Genomic DNA, 16427 nt, shown 5'->3' on the forward strand with positions numbered 1-16427 from the left:
ATGTTATTCTTTTATTTGGTAGAAATGTTAGAATAAAAATCATGTACTTTATCAAGTAATATTAATGTCCTTAATTTAATGCGTTAAGCAATGAAGAAAATTATCAATGCAATTGTGTGTTGCCTTATAGTCTTTCATGTAGATGTGCATCTTAGGCAATAAGATATTATTCCTGGATTTGAAAGTTGTAGAAATGTTATTTATGGAAATTGCCCTCATCAAACCAATGTGAGTTATATGAACCTTATATCTCAATTCCTGCTAATGATGTGTGCAATGCAACTGTTGATCTGTATATATTATATTGATCTGAATAAGAGAGTTTACGTTGATCTGACTGTATGTGTAAATGTAGATTAGCATTGTTCTTGAATGAAAGAGTACCATGTGTTTTTGACAATCCAATACCGATTTCAAATGATACCTGGAGTGTTGTGTGAGATGAGTGGATATTGTATACATGCTATCGCAGTGATGGAGCCCTCTGCAGTTGGCATCACTAACTCCTCATCTCTATATCCTTCATATTCTCCATTTTTCTCCATTGAGAAATTCATACCAGGGTATTAATAATATCCCCATAGCAACTAAGAGACATAACCTTTAGAATAGATACTTATTTTGAAAGAGACATGTCTTTCCAATAAGGAATTGGTGCTCTTTATTGACATTAATTATCGTCAAAGAGGGAAGAATTGAATCATTGCGCAGTAGATTGTGATGGAATCATTATTCGTGTTTTGTATGCTTCTTTATCAATCACTAACAAAGTTTACTGATTGTATTATAATTTGGATGGGGACATCACATGCACCCTTTTTGAGAAGATCCCCGATGGATCATAATCCATAATTTGTTGCAAATGCAATGAAATCATTCCTTATTACTATTAATGATGATCTCGAGTGGAATGTCATGAATACTGTATGGGTAACCGCTTGTTGTGTCGTATATAACATAGCCACCTACGGGCCGGGCCTCATATCGCTATGTGTGAATAAGCGGTTGCGATGTCATTGTGACCTTTGTCTTGAACGTGCAATGTTATTGATTTGGATAGAGAAATATATATATCTAAAATCTTATGAGACAAGATGTAGACTTACTTGAACATCGTCAATAGAGAACCTGCAAAACACACACAATGCGAACCCAAATAAACTAATTAAAACACACATGCATAGAGTAAAATCTACTCCATTGCACTTCTATCACCCAAGATCTTGTGTTCAAAAAATGATGCTCTAAAAAACACACACACAAGAAGTTGTGGTGAATGAATATTTAAAATATGACGGAGGCAAAATAAAAAATGTTACAATGCATATAGTAGGCTCCAATGGTAGATTGGCAATTGGTAAATTGTGTATTAGGATTGATGAAGATGAAATAATCTTCTTATATAGAAGACCTTTTAGAAAATGGAGAGATAGAATTAAGAGGTGGAAATATAAATGGTCGGCCAGGATTAAAGGCTAGGTATACAAAATGATAAAATAATAAGATGGTAGGTAGAAGAAATAATAAAATAACGATTAAGAGATAAATGACATGTGTCATAGAGTGAAAAGTAAATGAATTAATTAAACAAATAGAAATTTATTTAATTAATATAGGAAGTGGGAGTAATTAAATAAAATTAATTAAACAAATAAATATTTATTTAATTTAAAGAAATGATGATTTAAATAAATGAAAATATTTATTTAAACGAGGAAAGGCTTACAATAGGATAAATGAATTAATTAAAGAAATTAAAATGTATCTAATTAATAGAAGACTTAGGATAAAATAATTAAATAAATAAAATATTTATGTAATTAAACATGACAATTTTAGCCATCTACAATTGATAGTGTCTTTTAATATAAATTGGTGCTTTGTTCTTTTTTCAAATCAAAGATGTCATGTGCGTTCAAAAAAATGTTCAAAGAAGTTCTTGATTTTGGTTCAGTTATGTGTGAATCGGATGACACACCAAGAATTGGTCGCGTTGCCCGGTTGGTAGTGCCATGTGACAATTGCTTGCCTATAAGCGCAACAGATTCAATCGATGATACAACCTGTAGTTTTTCTTGATTTTGTCATCCTTTTTAATGCTTATGATTGGGGGGTCCAATTTGCATACTCAAGAGGGAGTTGGACCTTCAAATCTAAAGCAAGCGCCAGTTGGGCGTTCATTTTTTAAGCCATCGATAGGTGGTCTTCAAAGTGACTGCATGGCCATATTGGTAATCATTTCTCTTGTTTGTATTACAATTTTTTTCCACTTGTGTGTGTCGTGATTACTGGAAGTCGGGCTTCATAAGTGGAAATGTAGACTAGTATATGGAGATAAAAGCACTGATGATGTATGCTTTTTTATTTAACATTAGCATGATAATGTGTCTCTTGGTGGGGAAGATGAGCCCATTGGGAATGCAGAGGAGCACGAGTATAGTAATGTTGATCATGGTGATAGTGAAAAAGAGGATGTTTGTTCCGAATACAAGGTGAGCACCGAGGATAGTGAAGGGCAAAGTGATGGTGTCAGTGGTCAAGAACAGGGACAACGTGGGGGCAATAATAAAGAGGTGTACTATTTTTTATTATATTTCGTATCATCTTTATAATTCTTTATTCGAGCAAATTTGAACGTGATGGTTTGTCCCTGTACAGTGTGTGGAGCAACAATTTGACCACAAAAGAGAATATGTGAATGGCAGGTTGTTCTACTTTTGTCTATTTGGTGAATGTTCGTACAAGGGAGGTCGTAGATTCTGGGATATGGGGAGGTTGAACGTGCATAGATTGTCAGTGCACCACCTCCCATTATTGGAGGGCCTAAGACGCGGCTGTGCACCACGCGCTACCAAAAAATGCAGCTAGTGTCGCATCAAAACAACACGGAGGTACGTGAACAAGAGCATGGGTGACATCGAATACCATATGTATATACGATATAATATATACAAAAAAGTGTGTCATTGATCGGGTGTGCAGAAATTATGGGACAAAAACATATGATGAGCTTCCTATCGAAGGGAAGGAAGAGATAAAAGAAGCAATGCGGGTGTACAACAATAGTCCTTTGAGGGAGGAGAGAAGGAAGAAGGTTTTATAGTTACTGGGAAGAAAGAAACTTGGAAAAGAGGTAATTACTAGTGATTGTTTTGTTTTACACTTTACTAAATTGTATGTAATTTTCGACAGTATGCACAATTGAGCTATCCTAGGCTGCTAGCCAGGCAATTTGTAACAACGAAGGTGATGGTGAAGTGAATATGGAATTAGATGCTCCGCCTACAACAAATGTCTTACTCAACGAGTGTACATCTCCTTCGTTGGGGAGGCATAAAAAGATGAAGGTTGCCACAGATAAAAGGATTACTTCAGATGAGGGCACATATTTTGACATGAAAGGTGAATGTCTCTTCATCTATGTGTTTGCATTGCATAGTATTATTTTCACTCCATAGGCTTCTACATTGATTATTCCATCTCTGTTATGCTAGGCTAATTTTGATGGGGTTCGTGGAGGGAGCATGCAATTGTCTGAGGCTGTGGCTGATACTGTATGTAGTGGGTTAGAAAAAGTACCTTGCAAACCTCAAACATCCATTAGGATGAAGCGGTTGAAGGAGACGACGAATGAAAACTCAAGTGCATGTGGAGACGAGAAGAATGTAGGGCAGTCTCCTGAATTGGGGCAGACGTTGGACGATAGAAGGAAACATGAACAAGTAATACACGTAGTTTTATGCAACTAAACTGGCTGCAAAAAGGGGTTATAAAACTCTTGTTATTCACTTTTCTAAAAAAAATCTAAAAATCGAAGCCACGACTAAATCTGTTGATCACGATCAAGGATATGTAATTTTTCAAGAATTTTGTGTTATTGACGTGCAGTTTTGGAGCCCGTTCAGCCGCAACGTGTTATATCACATGCAGTGTTAGATTACTAATCATATGGATTAATTATGTAGTTACACTCCTTTACAATGTGGCCTCTTTTGCAATATACTGTCGTAGAAGAAAGCATGGATGGCAAGAAACATTCAACGGGAAATGACAATGTCTTTACAAATGTAGACCGCGATGGGGATGAAGGGGATAATGTGGGTTAGCCATCTATTTCAGTATTGTTCTATCGCATTGAAATGAATTGATTTAATTGTCTGGATGGTTAGGTATAAAAAAAATCTTATTTATGTTACCGCATGCATACGTTACTACTGCAGCCAACTATGCAAGACAAAGAAGAGTACGTCGATGAATATGTTCACACTCTTTCTGTTGGAGATGAAGCCCAGCTACGAGTTGATAAGGAAGTGGTTGGGAAAGGTATTGTTGATGGCATTGGGAGTGGTGTCCTTTGTCACAACAAACTACTCCGATGAGGTTGTGCTAAGGTCTGAATTGTGGATGTCTTTAATGACAATGCCTCGTTGCCTTATTTGAATGCCTTTTTTTACGTCTTATTGGATTCCCTAAACTCGTGGGAGGTGTGGGATATAAAAGACCTCGTTCGTCCCCCATTTGTGGTAAGATTACAAGATCCTTTCCTATGTTTTGTCATGCCACTGTTTAACTTTATCAAATGTAATGAAATTGGTAGCAGTCATATGATGTCACTTTTTTCTGTGGTAGGTTAAAGTTGTTGAAACCGCCAAGCCATAAAATCAGGATGTTAAATGCAATCTTGCGATCAGACGGACAAGTGTGAGGCTACAAACACTTGGTATCACCCCTCCTGAGTTACGTAGGAACCCGAAGAAGCGTAAAGTCTTGTATTCTGGTGTCAACTCCATTGCACAAATGAGACAATGGAAGCGATAATATATTTTTACTTTGTATGTGTGCCCCCATTTGGGCCTCAAAATAGAAGCTTGAAAGCTCAAAAACTAGACAATAATATTTATAGCAAGACACTCTACTAGAATATTAGTCTTCATAAATTCGGTTGAGCATTGTTTGTGTGTATCTGTGAACAATTATCTATTCCTTCTATTCTTTATTTGTCATCGTGTAATGCATTCCACAAGAAACTGTGATGCAACACCTTAATCTGCCTTGTAATATAGTGTAGTGGAGCTTTTTTCACAAGTTAGAGTACTTCACAAATTTCTCTGTGTTACTGTAATCTGTTTTCATATATGTTACTGCCATGTTTTCCATGTCTCTTCTTTTGTCCAAGTGTATGTTGAATTTGTTTGTTGTAACTGTCAACCATGTCTTGTTTCCGCTATAAGTTATGACAGTTTAATATAGTTTTCTTATTGTTTGTATTTTAAACGGACAATCTGAAATGAATTAATAATTTAAAATAACAATATAAATAAATAAAATTATGAGACCAACACAAAACTTTCATGAAAGAGATATTTAATAAGTCGATTGAAAACAATAAGTCCATTTTTGACAATTTGCTTCAATTATTCATGGTTTTAGCCTCCCAACCAATTAATCTAATCAAAATTTCAGCCCTTTCCTTATTTGGATCATGGCTAGACCTAGTAGGTTAACTCCTTTTTCAATTATTGGGTTAATTTGGTTTGTTAGTGGTTTTATCATCTTAATTGAAACCCTAAATCCAAATTATACCAAAAAAGTTAATAGTAGTTTATGGTGCATGAGAAGCTTCGTTCACTTTCAGTAGTACCTAATATAATTATTTGTTAGTGTCATGGATGGGCTCTTGGATTTTATTTGCCCTATACATCTCAAATTTCAATTATATGAGATGGTTATCATGATTCTTAGAGGGCTAGGTTACATGGTCTAGTGGGAGCTTTGTCAGTGACATGGATTCATCATTTGATGATGGATGGTTATCTTGATGTGGTTTGGATACAATGACATCTTGGGTTGCCATGGAGGACTTCGAGTCTTTGATGAGGTGTCAATTTATGATATGTTATTTGGAGCATATGATCTCCTTTGAGGAGACGATAGATCATAGTGTCATGATATGTTACTAATTTAACATTGGAATTGTTAATTTGTTTTCATAAATAATTTACAAAAAGGGGTCCATTCATTGAAAAAGAAAACAATAAATAAACTTAATATTTTCTAAAATACCACGTCCATTCATTTAGGAGAGAATTTGTTGCCATGAAATATTTATGTCTTAAAGTATTTGGGTTTTGCATTTGGTTGTTGAAAAAGTCCTCTTTTCAAAACATGCAAACTACACCTCACTACCTTGTGTAGGGCACATTGAAAAATAATTAAAGAGGGACATGGAATGTTGGAGGAAGTTTGAGGAGTATATGGTTTCCTAATTTTTAAGAATTGAAGAAGTGTTCCCCTTCTTAGGGTGAAGAACATCTTCTTGCTCAAAGGTCCACCACATTTCAGGAGTTGGAAGAAGATTTTACATATAGATTGGTGTAAAAGGAATTCTAGAAGTTTATACAAGTCTCATCCACATTGCAGGATCTACACCTTTCCTTTCATTTTTTGGTAAGTATGCCCTAAAATATGCTTGGTGTGTTAAAGATTTAAGATTGATTGAGATGTTCAATAGTTTTGCGAAGTTTGGAAGATTCAACATACACTAATAGAGGATAAAAGAACCTAAGAAACCTAGACTCAATTAATCATTTCCTTGCAAGTGGTTACATTAGTGAATCTTATTAATAAAATTTCTTCATTGCTTCATAAGTACCACTATCAGAAACATCATAAGGTGGTCATATACTCAAGAACTAAGTTACATGTTTCAAAGACTTAGCTTTCATTGTAATAATGTAAGAGAAACACAATTATCATGTAACCGTCATTGGTCCTTGAATTGAGAGAGTGTGAATGATGAAAGGATGAAGATGAGCATTAAAATATTTGAAAGGGTATTGTTCCTTCTATTTCTCTTCAAAACCACCAAGTAAAGAGAAGAAATTGTGACGGAAGAGATAATCATGATTGATGTCTGAAATGTTTGAGAGTTAATAATTAATTTTGACAACAAATATATCTAAACAAAAAAAATGCTATTGGAATATTTGATGGTAAAATGTTTTGATACTAATTTTTCACCTTAATGTGAAGCATCTAGAGTATCCATGATCTTTAATAGAGGTCAACTATAAGCTCGTGGTATCTTTGTTCTGATTTTTACTTGTAAAATTATTGACTACATGGTTAATTAATTATGGGCTTGAGAGAATTCAAGTTTCAAAAGTTAGTACTCTATCTTGTATTGAGAAGGATTTGTGTCATGGGTTTAATAGTAGAGAGGGATAAATGAACTTTCTAGTAGAAAATAGAAGCATAATTGTATCCACAATTGAATCATTTTTGTAACCTACAAATTTTTTGATTTTGGAATCCTACGAAATTTCTACGAGGAATTTTCTATAGATTTAATACATGGAGAGGAAAGAACTATTGAGTTCATGAAGGGACAAGGTCATTCAAATGTTAAAATATCCTTGCTAGAATGTTCCTTTGAAAGGGATTTGTAAGCATCCTTTCCCACTGGACTATTTCTTTAAGCCATGGAAACTTGGATTGTAGTTTTTCTAAGTTGTTAAATTTGGTATTGTCCAATATATGATTATTATGATAATTTGTGCACTTTTACTATGGTTCTTGGATCATTTGGGGTCTATTATGAAGGAGGGTTCGAGGGAATTACAATAGTAGTTCTCCTTTCTTTGGGCATATTCAAAGGTTCTTTAGCACAAGTCTTACAATCCAAAGAAAGTATTCAAGACTTCATTATATGCAATTAGCATAGATGGGCATCACTTCAATTTTCTATGCATTCCCCTCAAAACTATATAAACTAATGGGAGAAAGGAGTCTTGGAAGCATCATTTTTATGGTCGATTACATATTTGTAGATTCTCTTTTGGATCTAGAATAGGTGAAAGACAATGAACACCCAATAAAGATGCACCTTCCTTAGCCAAAGAGAGGGAGGGGAAATGAACTCCAGATAAGGTGTTCGCGATGTGGTTTTGGAGGTGGAGAATTGTTAACGACATGAAATTTATTGTCCACCATGTAGTAAAACACATGGAGAAGGATTTATATGGATTAATTAAATATTTCATTAGTTCTCACAAATTATCAAACACCATGAATACTGAAAGGGAAAGATAAAGCTAAGGGGTAGACTTGAATAAGACAAAAAGGACAATGAAGGATACTATCAAAAAAAATCATCTTAGAATGAAAAACAACAAAGGCAATAAAGATTAAAGGTAGTGATAGTCAAGTTAGTGCACATGTTAAAGGACAAAGGCATAAAAAAATTAGAGTCTTATAGGATCTCCATTTTTTATTGTTTTACGAGTATGAAATTATTTTTTGTTAGGTGCTTTAGCCATGAATGATTGTGTATTATACACAAAGAAAATATTGCAAGGCCATATAGGATAGAAAGTACATCATAGAAGTTATGACATGAAAAGATAAGATAAAGGCCATAAGGGAAATGATAAGGAAGCATCAAACCAAGAATGTCAATTCATAAGAAATGGGTTCTGCATTATGCACAAAGAAAGGAATAATGACAAAACCTATAAGGACTATCATGAGTAAAAATAATGGCACTATGGGATAATACACAAGAAATCCAAAAATCTCTACATATTGGTTTGTTTGCACATGACAATTATAAGCCAAAGATAGAACAATATGATAGTTAAGGATTGCAATGTTGACTATGAAGAAGCTAGGAGAAAATACATCTTAGCATCAGGAGGTCAACATTGGAAAAGATAGTGATAGGGCATGTTGGTACTATTGTCAAATTAATTATGATAGGCCATTCTTGATAACAAAATATAGGAAAAAAGAAGATTTTGTACTTCAATTCTACCTAAGCCTCCCCCTCTACAATTAAAGTGACATTGAAAGCCCCCTTCTTGCATTGCTATGAGGATTTTTTTGACTCTCATGATTGTGATCCCCCCCAAAAAATCCCCACATTGCCCATTGCTTAGCTTCCTAAAGCCTTTGTGCTCTTGAGAACAACCATCACTCCAAAATTGAACAAAAGAGGCCACTTAGGGAAGACTAGATCCCACAAAAATTAAAAAAATCCCAACCCTCTACAACTTAGTTTCACATGGAGGATATCACTTCAGAGGATGAGAAGGGTGGGGATAAACTCTTGATGCACGAGGATGAGTCACCATGAACATGGGTGGTGACCAGTTGGTGCAGTTGGAGGAGGATGTTGTTGGAGTGGGTGGTGCTCATTCAAGAAGGTCTAATAGGCTTGTTGATCACCCTAACACTAGTACCAAAAATTTGCAAAAGATTGATAATGTGGATATTGGAGATATTTTGGCTAACGAGGAGGATCAAGATGATATTGATGATGTTATGGATGACTCAAATAATGGTAATGATAGTCATCCCTAAGTGATAAACACCCATGAATCTATCAACACTAAAATAACTCCTATTGGCTACCCTACTCATTCTATTCCCAACTATGCTAAATGTGATTTGGTTGCGAGGGAGATTTATGGTCTCAATCTTAAAGTCATGGAGTTGGAGAGGAAGATGACTAATGTGTCCAAATTCAATTCGAAGGTTATGCATAAATCAACTTCCACTCTTCTCCTATTATAGGATGAGGAACTGTGAAAACAAGGAGAAGGTTTAAGGAACTCTTCAAGTTCCTTATTAAAGACTGGGGCCAACTTTTTGGATAGTTCTTTGTTTGTTCTTCTAGGTTATTTTTGTTACTTTATCTATACTTTAATACTATACCTACCACTATTGTGTTGCTAATGTACTGTTGATGGTCTGTTGACTTGGTATGCTACTTATGGGCCTTTTGTTTTAAAGGAACAACACCTTTGTTTTGTTGATTTTAATATAAAAAAAATAGATAAAATACATGACACTAATGTAGTCAAAATAATGGTGACAAAAGGCTATCCAAATGATAGTCAATGAGTTTGTGATTGGGAAAGAAGGAACATAGTGGTATCTACTATTGAAAAATGAAGTCATTAGGATAGAAAGGATAGTGAATGTTGTAGAGAAGATGATGACTAGGATAGTGTTCACTAGACAGGGAAATGTGATGTTGTTATACTATGAAGCATAAATAGACAATGTTCCAAGCATCATAGTTAAATTGGGAAATGTTCCAAGCATAGTTAAATTAAGTGTCTAATGCATGGACAATGAAGGAAAATGATATCAAAGCATATTGTAGTCAACAAAATGTTGAAATAGGGGGTTTTCTTCTAATAGTTAAGAAGTCAAAAGAGTGTTCATGATAACCGATAAATGAAGTCACAATGACAAGAAATGAAGAGATAACAAGTGTTAGCTAAAGCCTATGACTATCATGGACAATCCCAAAGAAGAGACATGATAACTATGTGAAAATAAACAAAGAATCACATGGTAATATCAAAAAGATCATTCATAGTGAGTACAAAATAGGTTGAAACCATAAAAAGATAAATAATGATGACATCCCTTAAGAGGTAGATGTCCAAATAATTCTATCATTTTAACATAAAAAGGAATGATAAGTGTTATGAATATACCTTCATAATGAAGTTCTCAATTATAGCTATGTAGAGCAACGCCAATTTTGTTTACACTAGTGACAAAAATCACAAGGAACATAAATTGTTTTACCAAATGTTTCAAAGGAAACTGATCTTATGGAATGATATGATTTAAAGATATGTGTAAAGTGGCTATTACTTGCATGTTCAATGGATAAATGCTTCAAATATATGGATGAACCTTATTGCATTACACTTGCAGTTGATCACTATGTGTCTATGGTTGACCTTATTTATTGTGCTTGAATATTTTAATGAAACATTTAATGAACATGAACTCGTTCCAACACAAAAAATAAAGTTGAATAAAAAAAAGAAAGCACGCGTCATATTTTTTCTACATATGTTCCAAAACTTTAGGATGTTGTTGTGGCTAAATAGTATGCCTATGTTCATAGTTAGTTGGTTCTTGTTGTTGAGATTTAACATAGTATCTAAAAGAGTTAGTTCTTTCTAAGTTTTATAGGAATTGTAACTCATTTTTTGAGAAAAAACATATTGGCAGACTTGTATTATTGTAAGATACCTTTTTTATCAATAAAATTCAGTTTTTTACCTTCTCAACTTTGGTTATCTTCTGTACAAACTTTACGATTGATAATATTTATGTGATGCATTTGAAAGATCCTCTAACATATGTCTCATTGTAACACCTATAGGAAAAAAATACATGATTATATAATGCACCTTGTTAATCAAAATAATTGTATTTGAAACTCTTTAAGACTTCTTTATCAAAATTTAGAAACAATAGAAACATGCATATCAGGTTAACAAAGATTTCCAATGATACATATTGAACATGGACAATTTTTTTTTAGGAAATTGGTATTAAATGATTATAATAGATTATCAATAATGAAATTACATTATTGTTTTGTTCAAAATTACATCAAACAAAAATAAATATCTTATACAACTTAACTCAAAACAAAGATCAAATTTGAAGTCAAACATACATTGCAACGACAACTACTACCAAGAAAACTCACAAAACTTCACACCAAAGTTCCTATTGATAATATATAAAAAAATAAATATAAATATCAGAAAATAAAAGTCCTTGAGGCTTCCATAAACTTATACAAAATAAAAAATACCTAGAAACCCCAAAACACACTCTAACTCCTGAAACTAACCTACAAAGCAACATGCAAATAATTGAAGAAATCTAAATCTATTTAGCACGTGTAATCTTTGTACAAGATTATTCTCTAGTAATCTTATAGTTACCATCCTTAGAACAAATGAAAATACTTTGAATATTGTCCTTAGATCACTTGCAAACCTTGAATATCTCTACTCTCCACTAGTTTGACAACCACTGAAGATTAATCAAAGCTTGGATAAAAATATGCAAAAGTGAATGAATTGCAAAAGCCCAATTTTTTTCAATACATTTAACCCAAATACGAACCAAAATCGGTGCTAAAAATCCAATGCCAAGATTGGAAGGAATCTTGCATGTGAAGGAAATTATCATTTCAGGCAAATATAAAAAAGAATTGCCATAAGCAATCAATGAGTGGTCATAACTGTTACAAAGCCATTGGTTGTCGAAGTTGTCCCCAATGAAACTTCTAAAAACCAACACCAACATAATAGGAATTAATTTAATATTTATGATTTTGATAAATGTGGTTTGCATCAAAATAAATAAAGTATTAAATTAGTATTATTTTTCCTCGAATTGTTTTGAGACCTTGACTTACTATTTTTGGACGGTAGGACTTACTATATTTAGTAAGTTCTATTTTTGAAAAAATGGATATGACAAGTCCTCCCTTGCTAAAATTCTTTTTCCTCAATAAATCGTGAACATGTGGCTCCAAGATAATGGTGCCAAGTTGATCAATCATATCAAACTACATACCAAGACTTGATCCTATATTTATGTGATGGGGTTTCTTTCTCTCAAGCATCTTGAAAAATCCATCAAAAGTTTACTAGTTTTGTGTAATATTGTGGCCACAAAATTAAATGTGCAAACTTATATTCCATATTACTTATGTATTTGTACTATGCCTTGGAGCTTCCCCAATCAATAACCTCTTTCTTTTACCTTGTCCATTTGAAAGTGTATGCACACTGTCATAAGATAACTTAAACTAGGAACTCTTGTTACCTTTTACAATGATATAATTCTGATTTTTATATTGTATAGGAATGCTATATTAGTCCATTTATCTTCCAAAAATAACACACAAATTTTTGAAATAGTTACCTCTTTTACCTTTGAATTGTGAAGATACACCCTACTGAAATCATCACTAATTGTTTCATTCTTCATCTCATCTTGAAGGTTATTAGATGCAACTATAGAACCTGATCTATAATATTAGTGGTGCTATTGACAAACAACAATAATCATCATATAAAAGAAAATACAACACCATATCCCAAGAATTGACTCTACAATCAATAGTTCATTATTGTAGGAATTTGTGCCCCTTTTGTGCCCATTCAATAGCTTATATAGTTCATCCATTAAATTTTTTAAAATGATAGTGGTAAATATATCTATGATATATACTATTGTGTTAGAAAAATTACTACCATGATTCATACTTCCTCCTTGAATCATTTCCAAGACAAACTCTTTCTCATGTTCTTGCAATTCATTAAATGTCTTGGGTCTCTAGCTAGTAATGCATTGTCATTGGGAAAATTGCATAAAATACCCCTTAGGAATTTCATAATGGTACAATTATATTTTTAAATCATAATATTCTATGATAAAAACTATTAAACTTTCATAAAAGTGAGTTCACATTTTTAAAATAACTTCTTCATTGAGTCCAAAACTGCTAAAACATACATAGCTAAAAATCACACTAATAGGCTTATACTTTACCTCAACCTATGAGAGATCATTTTCAGCCTCATGGACTAATTCAGAAGTTCCAAATTATAGAAAGAATTTAATTCTATAGTAGCAACATTCATTAGTGATGCTTTGGGTACCTAGAAAACAAGAAACATCTCACTCTGATGGAAGACCATGCTCTCTCTAAACCTTTCACAAGCACATACTTGACACTCTTTACAATTCCATATGAACTATCAATAGTTAAGATATCATTGTCATTATCCACCATGATGGGAATACTCCAATTTTGAATATTGGTAGGAATATATAAAGTAGATTATATCTAGGATATTACACCAACAACTACATTTTTTAGTCCCCATTTTTGTTGCCCAAGATTCTCGTCATATTGAACCCAAAATTTTCCTGCTCTAAAGTAATCTATCTCCAATACATATGAACCACAAACCAAAGGATATTTTTATTTTTAAAATCATTATTGATAGATAAAATCTTACCATTCCTTGAAAAAATATTTTCCATATATTTGAATTTCTTGTGCTTAATACAATATTTGCATATTATCTTGTACACATGCTCTACAATAGAAACAATCTTGGAAACCCCCCTCCAGAACACATAATGCAACAAAGTTCATGGTCAAGTACATATTACAACCCCAAATAAACCTTAAAATATATTTTTCACATTTAAAAATTTCTTTTCTGTTATGCTCATCCAAGGAAGTCACCGGTATATTATCAAATCCTCTAGCATGACTATTTAGACTAATAATTATTAACAATGATATCCTTCTATTCTCACAATGCAAAAAACTACCTCCAAGTGCAACAATCAATGGCTATTCAAAAGTATAGTCATCAAATTCAACATTCTACCCATGATATAACAATTATAATGTTGACAAAATTGAGTGGCTATCATCAATGTGCCTTTTGTAAAATAGGTGGGTAGTAATGGATGGACTAAAAACTCTCCATAAGTAGTCATAAAATGTAAATATTTATTTTTCATGACTATGATTCCCATCATATTATTGAAAGAAATACTTGTGAATGTGATCATGTCAACTTGTATGCAAATGCACAAGATTGCAATGACATATTTCCCTTCCAGAGTAAAATTAAACTTATTTTATTTATAAATTATAAATATATTTTCGAAAGAGGAGGAAAATTCTAGGTATTTTGAAGAAACTGCAATTACAAGCTAGGTTATCATCTTGGGTGTTTTGGAAGGAAAACATATTTTTTTAATGGAGGATTGTTCACCCACGAAGAGGAAAATTCTAGGTATTTTGAAGAAATTACAATTACAAGGTAGGTTAGCATCTTGGGTGTTTTGCAAGAAAAACCATTTTTTTTAATGGAGGATTTTTCATCCACAAAGTCATTTTAGCTATTTGATATGGGAGCATGAGCCTTAGGTTAAAACCTCTTTGGCTAAGAGCCAAGATTGAGGGATATCCATTGTATTAAATTCATCCAGGGCACAATACCAACCTCATCCCCTATGGTGTCCAAGCCTTGCACTCAACAAGACTTGATTCATGGTGGGCTCATTAATAACCTTATATTTTGATGCAATAAGAACACTATTGAAAGAATTATATTTTGCTTTTTCTATTGTGTAAAACTTGAGTTGATTTGTCCTGAATAATTTTATTATTATGAATGCCAATGCCCTATATTTGTACAAAATATAATATCAGAGTTAAACAATGGAGCCTAATAGGAATTCACAAGTGTTTTCAAAGTTAATAATATGTTTCTATGAATAAAATTGTTAATAATTTTGAAGTCAGTTCTAGGTATTTTGAAAAAATTGCAATTAAAAGCTAGGTTAGCATCTTGGGTGTTTTGGAAGGAAAACATTTTTTTTTCATGGAGGATTTTTCATCCACAAATTCATTTTAGCTATTTGATACGGGAGGACAAACCTTAGGTTGAAACCTCTTTGGCTAAGAGCCAAGGATTGAGGGGTATCCATTCTATCAAATTTGCCCAGGGCACAATAACAACCTCATCCCTTATGTTGTGTGAGTCTTGCACTCAACAAGACTTGATTGTGGTGGGCTCATTAATAACCTTATATTTTGATGCAATAAGAACATTATTGAAATAATTATATTTTTCTTTTTCTATTGTGTAAAACTTGGATTGGTTTATCTTGAACAATTTTATTATTCTGAATGCCAATGCCCTATATTTGTACAAGATATAATATTAGAGATAAACAATAGAGCCTAATAGGAATTCACAAGTGTTTTTGAAGTTAATAATATATTTTTATGAATAGAATTGTTAAAAATTTTGAAGAAATTGCAATTACAAGATAGGTTAGCATCTTGGGTGTTTTGGAAGGAAAACATTTTTTTTTAATGGAAGATTTTTCATCCACAAAGTCATTTAGCTATTTGATATGGGAGCGCGAGCCTTAGGCCAAAACCTCTTTGGCTAAGAGCCAAGGATCGAGGAGTATTTGTTCTATCAAATTCGCCCCGGGCACAATACCAACCTCATCCCTTATGTTGTCCAAGCCTTGCACTCAATAAGACTTGATCCATGGTGGGATCATTAATAACCTTATATTTTAATGCAATAAGAATAGTATTGAAAGAACTATATTTTTCTTTTTCTATTGTGTAAAACTTGGGTTGGTTTATCCTCAACAAATCTATCATTCTGAATGCCAATGCCCTATATTTGTACAAAAAAAATATAATGGCCTCTAATGCATTGTAATTACATTCTAGATATTATAATATTAAAATTTATTGTATTTATAAATTTTAAATATATTTTTAAAAGAGGAGGAAAATTCTAGGTATTTTGAAGAAATTACAATTACAGTTTAGGTTAGCATCTTGAGTGTTTTGGAAGGAAAACATTTTTTTTTTAATGGAGGATTTTTCATCCACAAAGTCATTTTAGCCATTTGATATATTTGCATGAGCCAAGAGTAAACTTTAACTTATTGTATTTATAAATTTAAATAAATAATCAAAGGAAGTCAACCATCCCATCTCTCCAATCATATCAATTTATTTTCATCCTTGATCTTCA

This window comes from Cryptomeria japonica, chromosome 6, assembly GCF_030272615.1.
Source record: "Cryptomeria japonica chromosome 6, Sugi_1.0, whole genome shotgun sequence".
In the NCBI taxonomy this organism is placed as follows: domain Eukaryota; kingdom Viridiplantae; phylum Streptophyta; class Pinopsida; order Cupressales; family Cupressaceae; genus Cryptomeria; species Cryptomeria japonica.